General features: G+C 41.2%; 1 long non-coding RNA gene across 1 annotated transcript; it reads right to left on the reverse strand.

Moving 5' to 3' along the window:
• Positions 1–985: 985 nt before the first annotated feature.
• Positions 986–13,194, reverse strand: LOC112847832 (uncharacterized). The gene is made up of 4 exons (XR_003221633.1): positions 12,998–13,194; positions 9,004–9,761; positions 7,052–7,131; positions 986–1,538 (listed from the first exon to the last, which is right to left on the reverse strand). It is a non-coding gene; the product is annotated as an uncharacterized LOC112847832 (long non-coding RNA).
• Between the last annotated feature and the right edge of the window lie 352 nt (positions 13,195–13,546).

Genomic DNA, 13,546 nt, shown 5'->3' on the forward strand with positions numbered 1-13,546 from the left:
GTGCAAAGCTGGTAGAGACATACCCTAAAAGACTGGCAGCTGTAACTGCAGCAAAAGGTGGTTCTACAAAGTATTGACTCAGGGGGCTGAATAATTATGCACACCCCACTTTGCAGTTATTTATTTGTAAAAAAAAAAGTTTGGAATCATGTATGATTTTTGTTCCACTTCTCACATGTACACCACTTTGTATTGGTCTTTCACCTGGAATTCCAATAAAATTGATTCATGTTTGTGGCTGTAATGTGACAAAATGTGGAAAAGTTCAAGGGGGCCGAATACTTTGCAAGACACTGGATTAGCAAAAGATCAGACAAGAGAGGGTTTACAGGAAACACTGTTAAATGTTCAGTTTCTATGCCATATGTTAAAACAAGTTCTAGAGTGTGATTAACGTGATGGGTGGGCTCTATTACATTCGAGATCAACGAAAGTGGACAAGAAAAGATTGAGACCCATCAGTCAAGGCAACATTTTTCAATCTCTGCAACATTCAGATTTTAGGGGCAGAATTTCTCTTAACAACATAAAGCATGGATCCATCCTGCTGCTGGTGTAATAGTGTGGAGATATTTGGTTGGCACAATTTGGGTCCCTTAGTACCAACTGACATCATTTACAGACCACAGCCTACCTGAGTCTCAGTCCAATAGAGCACCTTTGGGATGTGGTGAAATAAGATTCACATCATGGACGTCCAGCCGAAAAATCTGCTGTCATGTCAACATAGACCAACAACTTCTGAAGAGAGGCAGTGCCAACAAAGGAAACTCTGATAAACTGAGCAAATCAAACCACAACTTTAAAAGATGATTTTCCAAAATTAATCTTTTTATATCTCAAACACAAATCAGAATTTTTAGTACCTACAGCAACTTTGTTAAAATATCAAAGATTTTAAAGATCTTTTTTTTTCATTAATTTCAGGTCAGAATTTTCAGTAAGCTGCAGGAACCCTGTTCAGTGTAAGAACAGCCAAGTCTCCTCTGATAAACCTCCATCTGTGTCACAGAGAACATTTGTCACGTCAGTTTTTGGTTTGATATACAGGAAATGACATCATGGATCAAACTCTTTGTCATTAAACTATTTTTTTATTTAACATTTAAAATTTTGGTTTAACTGTTGAAGGATTTCATAAGACAAACAACCTGAACAGAAAAAAAAAACATCTGCAGAACTGCATGTAATTTCTTTAGTGCACTCATAAACCCATAGCAGACTGTTAGGAGACATTTTAGCACCATCTTGGGGCTTGGAAGGATGGATGGAAGGTACTAAGTACCTGTCTGGTGTGTCGATGCATCCCATATCAAAAATATCCAATACTGTGTCACTTATTGGACACTGGATTTGAGAGTAGTGAATGTAGGAGAATATCCCACTGTACCTACAATAAATAAAATCAGGTCAGTACACCATTGCTTTTAGGATAAATTACATGTTAATTTCTTTCTCCTTTCTCCTGCAGAGTGGTGTCCCGGCTCCATTGGTCATATCCTGCCCGACCTCGACCTCACATCTCAGAAGGAAGGACCCTGGAAGACAGTCGGCAATTTGGCACTGTCATGGAGGTTCAGTGACAAAACCTAAGGGCTAGAAACTACAAAAATACTAAATAATAAAGAATAATAAATACAAAGATAAAATCATGAAAAACTACAAAATCACAGAACATAAATATCAAAAACATAAACACTGGGTCACTGGATCCAGGACCATGACAGGCTCATTATAATGTGAGTTCCACCTGCTGCACGTGCCCATATCAGCACTGTGACATTTCCTCTTTCTCTTGATCCAGATGAGTGTTTTAATACCAACTATTTCCTGTCATTCCCTGATGGTTTAATGGCTGTTTGTAAAGATGAGGTCAATTATAAGCAACCACACCGATGCTGCACCTCCCACTGCTGCTGCCGGGAACCCGTCTGAACATGATTTAATTGAGCTCCATGGACTGAAACTGTTCTCGCTGCATCCCAAAAGATTGAGTCTGTTCATTTGGATGTAGCGTTTTCTGTGGTTTCGTCACTCATCCAAGTGACTTCTTTAGCCTCAGCTGACTGCAGGTTTTCCCAACCTCATAAACAAACAGCAAAAAAAAAAAAAAAGCAGCAACATCACACAGTCCTGTCTAACCTGCAAAAAATGCCCTCTGCATGGATAAGAAGTGGAAAACACTTTCCACCTGGTGAAACTGGCAGATGAAATGAAGTTGAAGCGAGGAAGCATGAAGGACAAAGTCATCATATAGACCAGGCTTCTGTCTGTGAGGGTACAGCTGTGCAGCTTCACTGCAGATGTTCCCGTCATGTCTGTGAGTTTCAGCAACAGAAACTGATGGAAGTTCTCGTATTAGACTTCAGATTTGTTTACAGATATCGTTACTAATTTCTTACTAATTAGTAATTTACTAATTTCTTATTTTGTGGGTTTTATTCTGTTTGTATTTGTGTGATTAGCTGATGCAATCCTGTTGCTGATGTTTGTTAATATAAATAGTTCTATTTTCCTGATTAAATAGATACATTTTAAAAATTGTGTGTCTTTGTGTGTTACGTGGCACTTTGCATTAGTTTGTGGAAAATTTGTTTGGCAGCGTGCCGTGCTCGAGTTCCATCATCCCTCCGCCCGTCAAACACTTCTTTAATCTCTTGCACGAGCAGGCACATGTGAGGTACTCTCACTCGAACGCCAAGGATGGTGGCAGGGAAGCAGACTCAGCAGACGTGTTGGGTTTCCAGAGTCGAGCAATTTATTTACAGTGCCCTCCATCATACGTGAAACTTAACAAAACGACCAAGCTTTTGTAACTCCATCAAGCACTTCTGCTCAATCAAATACCATTAGCAGTTTATTTTGCACAAGTTCAATTTCAAGTTCAAATTTAATTCGCCACATGCAGTGGCAGGTTGCCCTGCAGTGGAATGAACCTGCCCCCAGCCTTACACACACAACACAGACATCACATGGGGATACAAGTCGGAGAACGGTTGCATTACAGAAAAAACACTGAAATGTACACTACAATGGGAAAGTACAAGAGGAAAAAAAGAGACCTCTACTCATACTGGGCTATAGGAGGACAGCATGAGAACAGGAAGCAAAAAAACTCCTCTGCACAGAAAGCACATAAATGACCACATGTACAACATTATAGAGCACGTGACCAGCAACAGGGCTGGGTAGGGGATGAGGAGTAATCCTAGGCAACACAGCAGCCATCCTGCCACTGCGCCGACTCTCCAGCGTGGGCCCAGACCCGCCTCGTGTTCCCAGGAGGCAACAAGCATTGAAGGCATTGGAAGGGGAGGGGGGATGTGTGAGTGCTTATCAGTGTAAGTGTATGTGTGTGTGTGTGTCCAGAGTTCAGCTGAGACAGTGTCCTTTGCCCTATCAGGCTAAGTAAACAGGCAACACAGGGGGCTGTGCATAGAGTGGGAAGAACAGTCAACACACAGTCGTTATCAGGGAGTTTTTGTTTGGCTCCAGCCTTGAGCCCACAGCTGGTGCCGAGGGGAAACTTCTAATTCAAAGTATGATGAAGCTTCATTCCTCCATTTTATCCTCGTCCTCACTGGGGAGTTCCAGGGAGTAACGAGGAGCTGCACACTCAGCCATGTTGTTCAGCCCATACACCACACAGCAACTCAGTGCACTGCGGGAGATCTCCATGTCACAGGAATCAGACCAAGCCCCAGTCTTGACATTGTAGTATTCAACATTAGGGGTGGTGGTGAAGCCGTTGTAGCCCCCTGCAACAAACAGGCAGTCATCCATCACAGGGATGCCAAAGTTGCTGCGGGGGCTCAGCATGGGGGGGCATATCCAGCCAGGTGTTGGTGTCAGGATGGTATGCCTCGAGCATGTGGTCGGATACCTTTAACCTGAGGTCAAACATAGTCTCTAAAGTACGGATGAGAATTATTCGACACTCTTTACTCCTGTTCACTATTTCATGTCCAGATAAGATTCCCATGATGTAATGTGGATTAATCAAAGCCAGCCTGACCTGCACAGAGACACGAGGACAAACCTTTGAATTAAACTGTCTATAACAGGGCCTGTCATTATGTTGCCAACACATTTCCTAAACAGGAAAACATTATTAGCTAACTTGTCCAAATGTATAATAATGAATACAATTAAAAGAAGCATGAAAAACGTGAATACATACTCAGATGTTCATAACTATTTTTAAACAGTTCTCAGATATATGAAAAACTGTAATATTCATGTTTGGGCTACTGTAAATTATGAGTTTAGCTCAATCCTTCCTATTATTTTAGATTAAAATCCTCAACTACATTTGAGCAGTTGCTCCCTTACTTTGGACAGAAGCAGAGGCATGTACTCTCTGCGTTGATCTGGTGCAAAGGCGATCCAGCGAAGGACGGCCTCGTACACGGTTTTCTCCTGCTTCACAATGAGCCGGTCATTCTCAATGATTTTAACAAGTTTGTTTGCAGAGAGTGTCAGGAATTCATCAGAGTGGCGACGATATCCTCAAAATGGTTCAGTATGAAGAGGAAGTCCTTCTCCCTCAGCTGTGGGTTGTAGTAGAGGTCTGTAAACCCCAGATGCCGATGCAGTTCTGTGGGGTCATTTGCTTCTCCCAGAAGTCGCTGCAGGCTTGTGCGATACCTGTTATTCCAAACCTGTCTGCTGCTATTAAAAGCTCTTGCACATTATCTCCAATGCATGGCTCCATTAAAATCCAGACTGCCTAAAACTAAATCTGAGCCCTGGCTGAACGACATGACCCGAATTGTCAGACGCGACTGCCGTTGAGCTGAGCGCAAGTGGAAAAAGGACAAACTACAAGTGTCATTCCAGATGCTGAAGGACTGTTGGCGTCAATATCGAAGAACTGTAAAAGACGCCAAAAGAAAACACTTATCTGACATTATTTTGTCAAACTGCCACAACCCGCGTGTTGTATTTAAAACCATTAACTCTGTTCTTAGTGCACCATATACTGACTGTATCGAGCCCTCATCAGAAGCCTGTGAAAATTTTTTTACACTTTTTTATTGAGAAGGTCTCCTCCACAAGGGCTCAAATGTGTCCTTGTGCTCATGACCTCTCAGTCTCTGTTTCCCGCTCTGCTGTCTTTGACAGGTTTGAGCCTGTGACTCTGTCCTTTTTAAAGGAGACTCTTGGTCGTCTTAAGCCTGCAGGGTCTCCAAATGATGCTGTCCCTCCTCGACTTTTAAAAGAGGTGCTACCTACAGTTGGTCCTTTGGTTCTTAAGCTGGTAAACCATAGTCTGATGTCAGGTGTTGTCCCTAAAGATTTTAAACATGCAGTAGTCAAACCCCTGATTAAAAAACCTGCTCTTGATTCTACGGTTCTTGCAAATTACAGGCCTATCTCCAAACTACTCTTTCTTTCCAAAATTCTTGAAAAGGTAGTTTACAGCCAAATAATGACCTTCCTGGAAAAGCAAAATGTGTTAGAGGTTTTCCAATCTGGTTTTAAACCCTTTCATAGCACTGAATCAGCCTTTTTAAAAGTTTTTAATGACATATTTTTAGCGACTGATGGTGGGGACTGTGTTGTTCTTGTGCTTTTAGATTTGACAGCTGCGTTTGATACCGTGGGTTATGCCATTTTATTCTCTCGTTTGGAGCACTGGGTGGGCATTAGGGGCACAGCACTGGAGTGGTTCAGGTCATACTTGGCGGGGCAAACTTTTTGTGTCAGTCTTGCTGACTATGTGTCGTCCTCCGCTCCCCTCTTGTGTGGTGTCCCACAGGGCTCAGTTCTAGGCCCCCTCCTCTTCTCTTTATATCTGCTTCCTCTTGGTTCTGTACTGAGAAAGCACGGCATTGCTTTCCACTTTTATGCTGATGACTGTCAGATCTATGTCCCTCTAAAGAAAAAAGGCAGATACCTTACACAACCATTACTTCAGTGTCTCGATGACATTAAGGCTTGGATGTCTGTTAACTTTTTAAAATTCAATGATAAAAAGACAGAGGTAATGGTTTTTGGTAGCCCCACTGAGACCCCCAATGTGTATGTAGATTCCCTGGCCCAGTTTGTTAAGCCAACTGTCACAAACCTGGGGGTCAAAGTGGACTGTGATCTGAAGTTTAATAATCAAATTAAGGCAGTGGTAAAATCTAGCTTCTTCCAGCTCAGGCAGCTGGCAAAAATAAAGCCAATTCTTTCACGGCAGCACTTTGAGACAGTGATCCACGCACTTGTTAGCACTCGGCTGGATTACTGTAATGCACTTTATATTGGGGTCAGCGCATCATATATTAGTCATCTACAGAGGGTGCAAAATGCCGCAGCTCGTCTTTTAACCGGCAGTCGAAAGTTTGAGCACATTTCCCCTGTTTTAGCTTCACTTCACTGGCTGCCCATTTCTTTTAGGATTAATTTTAAAATTCTTTTATTTGCTTTTAAAGCTCTCCATGGCCTTGCCCCATCGTATCTCTCCGAGCTGCTACAGCCTTATACACCCACCCGCTCTCTCAGGTCAGCTGATCAGCTGCTCCTGAATGTACCCAGGACTGGGCGTAAACTTAGAGGAGATCGTGGTTTTGCTGTAGCAAGTCCAAAACTGTGGAACGAGCTTCCTTTAGAGATTAGACAGGCCAGTTGTTTATCTGTTTTTAAGTCACTCTTGAAAACCCACCTCTTTACCCTGGCCTTTGACACCACGTGAGATGTTGGTTTTTATTTTTATTTCAGTTGTTTTATCTTGTTTTTGTTTTAATATAGGGCTGTTTTAATTTTATGTATTATGTGTTTTATTTATTTATTTTTGCTGTTTTCTGTTATTCTATTGTTTTAATTTATTTTCTGTACAGCACTTTGTTCCTGTGCTGGGAATTTTAAAGTGCTTTATAAATAAAATTGGATTGGAAAATTGGATTATCATTCAATGATGAGCTCCACTGTACCAGGTGTCATATCGGCAATGTCAAAGACCCGACAGTCTGGGGTTAAGCAGTTCACAAAGAGAGCTCTGTGAGATGAGGGGAAAAAGTATTAATATGAGGTCCCCCCCCCCATTCTGCAGTCATTAACTCACCTGAAATATCGGCTACAGTTACACAGGATTATCTTGTGGACTTGAAATTCATCGTCTACTCGAATCACGGCGTCACAAAGCTGTTGATTCAAGCAGAGTTCATTATACACCAAACTATTTCTCTTCATTTTTGCTCTTCAGTATGAAACTTTCACTTTTCCTGACTATTAGAAAAGCTCTTGTCTTTGTGGTGAGCTGAAGGTGAGTGAATGCACAGTGACATCACAGAACGGTTACTGAACATTCTAAACAGAAATGAGCCAAACTTCCCTGTTATAGTTTTAATAATGCCCATTTGCATGCATTTGTGCAGTGTAGTTTTACTACAGCATTTGTGTTGATGGGGCCAAATTCGTGTTTTATACTACAGTTAATGTGCACATTGAGAATACCGCTCTTAACCATGTTTTATTTTATACACTATAAAATGTTACAACATAAGCTCAGTTGGCTAACACCAATACACAAAAACACTTTAAGACACTTTAAGTCTGAAATAACATTAGAGGTGTTTAAAAAGACAAATCAAGAGGCAAGAACATAAGTATGCATGATTAATGGCAAATAATAAATAAGTAAAAATTGGACTTGACCCCTTAAATTGAGTATGGGTTGAATTGTATTTGGAGTCACATGCAGTTTTCTGTAGTCAGGACTCTTCCTCCATCCTTACAGCTTCCAAGGAGGATGTGAAAGGGTCTGTTTCCCCTTCATCTACCTGTGATTTTATATTAACAAAACCCACTGTGATATCTGTAATATAATATTTAAACTGGAGAATTTCTTAGATGGTGGATTAATCAAACCTAATAAAAAGACCCAAGAAGGAAGAGGCCTCCACTTAAAAAAATAATTTTAAATAATAACAGAAATGTAATCTATGGTCTCTAACCTGTGAAAAGGTCCAAGTTTCTTCACTGCATTAAATAAAAGGCTTGAAAAATCTGATTTGCACATAGGACTTTTTTTTTTTTTATTGTGGATTTAATTTAAGTATATTTGCAATTTATTCTATTGTTTAATTATATAGTGTATCAGACAACTGAAAATTAAATATGAGTTAAACAAATAACAAATAGCCTTCTCGCAGAACTGTTCCTAAATAAAATGAAATAAACTGTTCCAAAATAATGACTTTGGTAATTTTTCGTAAGCTCATCCTGCAGGTTTGAGTTAGCAGGTGGGCTGGTGACTGTGAGAGGATTGACCACACGTGTTCTCTGGCTGGAGACACAGCTGGGAGCATTTTTGAAATCCAACATGGAGCTGAGATAAGCTGGGAAGGAGCATACGGGAGATTTTGTCGAGGCAAAGGGTTATCAATCAGTGGAGAGAAGAGGCCGCCTGCTGAGGGGAGCAGGGCCAGACTCCCAGTTATTCTGGGCAGCAGGGAAAGGTCATGGAGACTGTGGATGTGGGATTTGAGTTCTGTCCTCACCTGAGCTCACCCTCAGCAGTTTCTGCTTATACTCCTGACGAAAACAGGACGACATAAACAGGTATGAGCGAATTATACCTTTCTTATTATAAAAATATGTGTAGGCAGGAAACCTCTAGAGGTGGATGCACCAAAATGCAGAGTTCCCAACTTCAACGAATAACTGTCTGCCAACTGTGATAAGCAGCTTTTTACAGTGTGCTGACCCTCTGACCTCTTTTACTTCTTGCCCTGTCAGACATGCTTCCAGCTATGTGTGCATGTTTTTAGTCAGTGGCTGCTTTCAGGGCTGAAGCATTAGCTGTAAACTGCTTCTAAACTTCTAAACATGTTTACAGTCCGATATAAAAAGCAGTTTTTATCTCCTCAGGTAATGTAAGTCACTGAACTTGACCTCAAACACATCCAGATGTTGTTACCTTTAAGTATTTTTCCTGCAGTTACCTGTGAAATAATATGGCATGCTGTATGGTAACTGTTATGATGAGTTCAGACATCAGTACTTAACGCTTACCTTCAGGCTCTCATTAATAATGAGATGAACACAAGCATTCATACATCGTTTCCTAGGGGCTTGTTTTGCTGATGACTGTTGCATCTGTCACGAGCGCCTCCTTCTAGCTGCTGATGTATTCAGTGAGCATGCCGCCTGTCCTCCAGCACTGTGGACAGGCGCCCGGTGTATTCTGCCAGCTGATGTTCCTCTAGATAAGTTCTGTCTTAACATTTATTGGTCGGCTCTGAGTCTTTGGGGGAAAGAATTCTATGTGCACAGAGTCTTGTCCATACATTCTGACTTTTTAACAGAAAAAATGTCACAATCAGTCAGAAAGTCTATTCTTTCTACTGGGCCGGAGTGAATGTCCATAGAACGAACCGCCTTCACCTCACTACTCTCAGCGGTGAGAGAAAAACAGTCCCCATTACTATTTACAGGTGAAGCAATAGGGGTACAGTCAACATCACTCACCACTGCCTGCTGTTCTGACCAGTGGCTGGGCTCCGGCTGTAGTGTGGAATGATGGCGGAGGCACCGCTTCCTGCTGGATGAGGGGGCTGAGGCGACAGGAGAAACTGGTGACAATGGAGAAATGACGTCCTCGTCCTCATCCTGCGACCACATTGCCGCCCAGCAGGAGGCGGGTGAGCTAAGCGGCAAGTAGTGGAACTCTGTGGCTGCGGTGTGGAAACACCTCTCCCCCGCGGCGATTGCTGCTGTGCAGCGGACGACTCCGCGGCGAGCTTCCTCCCACCAACCAAAGACATGTCCCACTATGTGTAGAACAACGTTTGACACACATGTGATGCCATTACATATGTATATAACTAAGCAACACAGGTGAGATTGTTAAAACATGTAAACAATACTTAAAATTAGAAAAAAATTCCATCACAAAACTGATGTAACTAAACAGAGATCCTAGTGTCAAATCCCAGCAAATGCTCTGATTCATTGTCATTGTTCTTTTGTTCTAATGTGCAGAGCTCGAGATCTTAAATGAAAGAAGAACGTTTTACATAAAGTTTCACTCAGCAAACTGTCGACTGTAGGGATGCCATCTTTACGCGTTCAGCACACTGAGGAGTGACAGAAAGAATGTGGCACCATCCTAAAAAATCTGTTTTCTTATCTGTGTAGGTGGAAATTATTGGAGGATAACTGGGTTATGGAACTACTGAGCTCCTTTGTGTCAAATCTATCCGGTAAAACATTTATGAGTAAATTTGATCTCTAATCACAAATCACCATCTAGAAGTTGATTAGATTTACTGGAGACCTGTTCAGTCCTTTACCATTAACTAGACATGTTTTGGATAGATTCAAAAGTCAGCATTGGTTGAATCTTTAAAAGGCCTCTTTTATTTTCAAACTAAGTCAGTTTTCAGTGGGTGACTTTGAGTTTCCAGTTGAGGTGCATGTTTTTGGATAGCTGGAAAAGTAACTTTTACTTATAGAGTTTGTGCAAAATAAATAAATCAAGTCCAGTTTTACTCTCATATCATCCAGCTTTTTGATTAGTTGTCTTCTTTCAATATCATACTTCTGACAACGCAATAAAATGTTCTATTATTTCCTGTTCCCTACTGCAGTCACACTCCGCCGTACAGTGTTTTCCTGTTAAAAGTAATGTGCTATTAAAACCAGTGTGTCCGAATCTAAGTCGAGATATAACCATCTACTCTCTACTGTTTCTTCCTGTACTTCTCATGTCTCCCACTTTCCTTTGGCTCTTGTAAAACCATCACCCTTTCCTCTCTTCCCCCCATTGCTTTTGCCACCTTTCCTTCATTTTGTGTTGTTTTCTACTCTTAATCTTCGTCCTACTAACACTAATAATCATATCTGTTACTCCTCTTTCTAACTCTCTGCAGCGTTGTGCCTGCAGATGAATCATGTGACCCCACAGTAACAAGTCACAGCAGGACAGGAAGAAGGGGAAAAGTGAGTCTACTGCATAAGAAGAGGTGTTTGCACAGGCAGAGCTGCTTTTTCATCCACAGCGAGTAAAGTAGTGAACTCAGAGGAGAGAAACAAACTATTAGTGATGAACAAATGAAGCTTTCTGAAGCACTGAAGCTTGTATTGAAAAACGGTTCATTACTCGAAGCTTTTCAACACAGTCCTCTCTGGTGACATCTGGTGGCCAAAAATATGAAGAGCAGCTTGAATCCACACAATAAAACCAACTGCTTCATTATGATTGCCCACTCTACAGAGTGGAATTCTGTCTGATATTGTACTGCTGTTTTGTTGCTTTGAACGTGTATTTTCTGGGGGTTAAAAAAATGTGATTTATTTGTTTAATAAATAATTTTGACCAGCAAATTTTCCTTGTTTAAACATGCACCATTGTGTGGTCTTTCTTTGCTTTTCACTTCTTGATGTTGGTAAATACAATATTTGAAAAACACCACGTTACATATAATATACATATAATAATGTACAACACATTGTGGAGTATGCTTCTGCTTTGAGGTCCTGCCTCCATGCACTTATGCAATTAATTGCAAGATGGGTGTATTTATCAATAATATTATATTAGGGAAATTTTCCTATACATATTTTTGACCTGAGGGTAGAACTGATTGTGAAATGGAAAGGGAAAATGCTTATGAACTTGCAAATCAAAAACATGATGCATTTAAGGTAACCCTTTTCATTTTTATTTAAGAAGAGAATTTGTTCCACTGTGCGATGGCCGAACCTCTTCTTTCGTGGAGATAATTTCTCCTGCATTAAGGAAAATCCCCTCACATGGCACAGAAGAGGCTGGAGTGCAGAGAAACTGGTAGAGATGCAGTTATACAATCTACCTGGGCCCCACAAACTATCAGCTAAAGAGAATAAATACATTAAATTGCTGCACATTTGGCAGACTAACATTTTAAGATAAATTGAAAAATAAAATATATATATTTTAACATTAAATGTAACGAGTCAAATGGAAGTTTTTCTAAAGTTATTTGATGATATTTATATTATGAAAAACAGTTTTTGACATTTTGAGTTTTTCCCGTTTTCAGATAAAATAAACACGCACAAAACAAAAGCAAACAGCCAGAACACAAAGCTGGAAAACCCACCCGAATGACCAAAATCTACTCAAAATACTCCCACACAACAGAACCTCCTCTCTTCCTCGCTGGCTCTATATCTCTCAGTAGAAATATCAGTGGTTTGCTATCTGTCACCATCAAAACACTCCACAAATCCCGCGAATGATTCACTTCCTTATAAGCCATTGAATGAGACACCGAAGCAGTCACGTTCTAAATGAAGCTTCGGACGTCACTGATCACGTGACTCTGGCCAAACGAATCAAACTTCGACACAGAGCTTCTGAAGCAGTGTGTTGGTTTTTTTGACACACGCACCGGAGCGTCAGCTTCAAGCGAGCCATCACTACAAACTATACCACTACCAACGTTTCCGTCACCTGGGTATTTTTAAAAACGCAGATTTTTCTATGCGTTTGCACCTTTCGTCCACACGTAAACGGCGTTTTCGGTCACTGAAAAACGCCTGCCAGGGTGGATACTTTCGAAAACTCCGTTTTTGTGTTTATGTATGCACGAGGAAAACGTGAAAAACGCAGCGTCAAAGGTGTGGTCCTATTTTGACGTCACACTGTGACGTTTGTGTTTCGGTGAAATGAATTTTTTACAATGGCAGACTTTGACAAAATACTGTTACTGTTAATTTTGTTCTCTGCACTGTTTAAATGCTTACATATACAGTTGCTGTCCCTGCACACAAAGGACGCAGTTCTGCTTCTATGCGCCATCTTTGTTTACTCTTTCCCACCCAGGCTTCTAGAACTCTGATCAGTGATGGGAATAACGGCGTTACAAGTAACGGCGTTACTAACGGCGTTACGTTTTTCAGTAACGAGTAATCTAACTAATTACTATTCCTATCGTTACAACGGCGTTACAGTTACTAACAAGGAAACGCGGTCCGTTACTATTTTTCAACAAACAGACGGTTGACGCTGTGTTCAGCTTACCGCATCTTCTGGACGCTACAGCTTTAAGCAGCTGCGCGCGCTCCCGCGGACGCTAATCACGAGCACTGTACAGCACAACACCCGGAGCTCAGGGGGCAAAACAATCGCATGAGTGCTGCTGTTTGACTGAGGAAGAATAAAGTAGTCGTGGTAAGCCAATCACATGACCACTTAAAGACAAAGCAACAAGGTGATATATACCAGTTTATAAATTGTGTCGATAGGCCACGTAAAATCAGAGTCATGATAAACAATATATACGCGGCGTTTTTTCCTCAATAGTTTCGCCACGTTAGCGCTAGCAAGCACTCTCTGCTTATGAGCAAAACAAAAAAAAAGTTTTAGGAGTGACGGCGAGAGAGAGAGAGAGAGAGAGCAGGAAAAGAGAGAGAGCGAGTTTTGAGATTTGTGACGTTTAGCGTGTTTGGAGTGTGTAGTTAATGTGTTGTCTTGTGTAGTTAGTGTGTAGTGTTGTGTATAGTTTTGTGTTGTGTGTCAGAACAATGAGGCGACTGCTGTCTCCAGGTAGAAACAGAGGTGATACACCTG

Source organism: Oreochromis niloticus, linkage group LG9 (genome assembly GCF_001858045.2).
Source record: "Oreochromis niloticus isolate F11D_XX linkage group LG9, O_niloticus_UMD_NMBU, whole genome shotgun sequence".
In the NCBI taxonomy this organism is placed as follows: Eukaryota; Metazoa; Chordata; class Actinopteri; order Cichliformes; family Cichlidae; genus Oreochromis; species Oreochromis niloticus.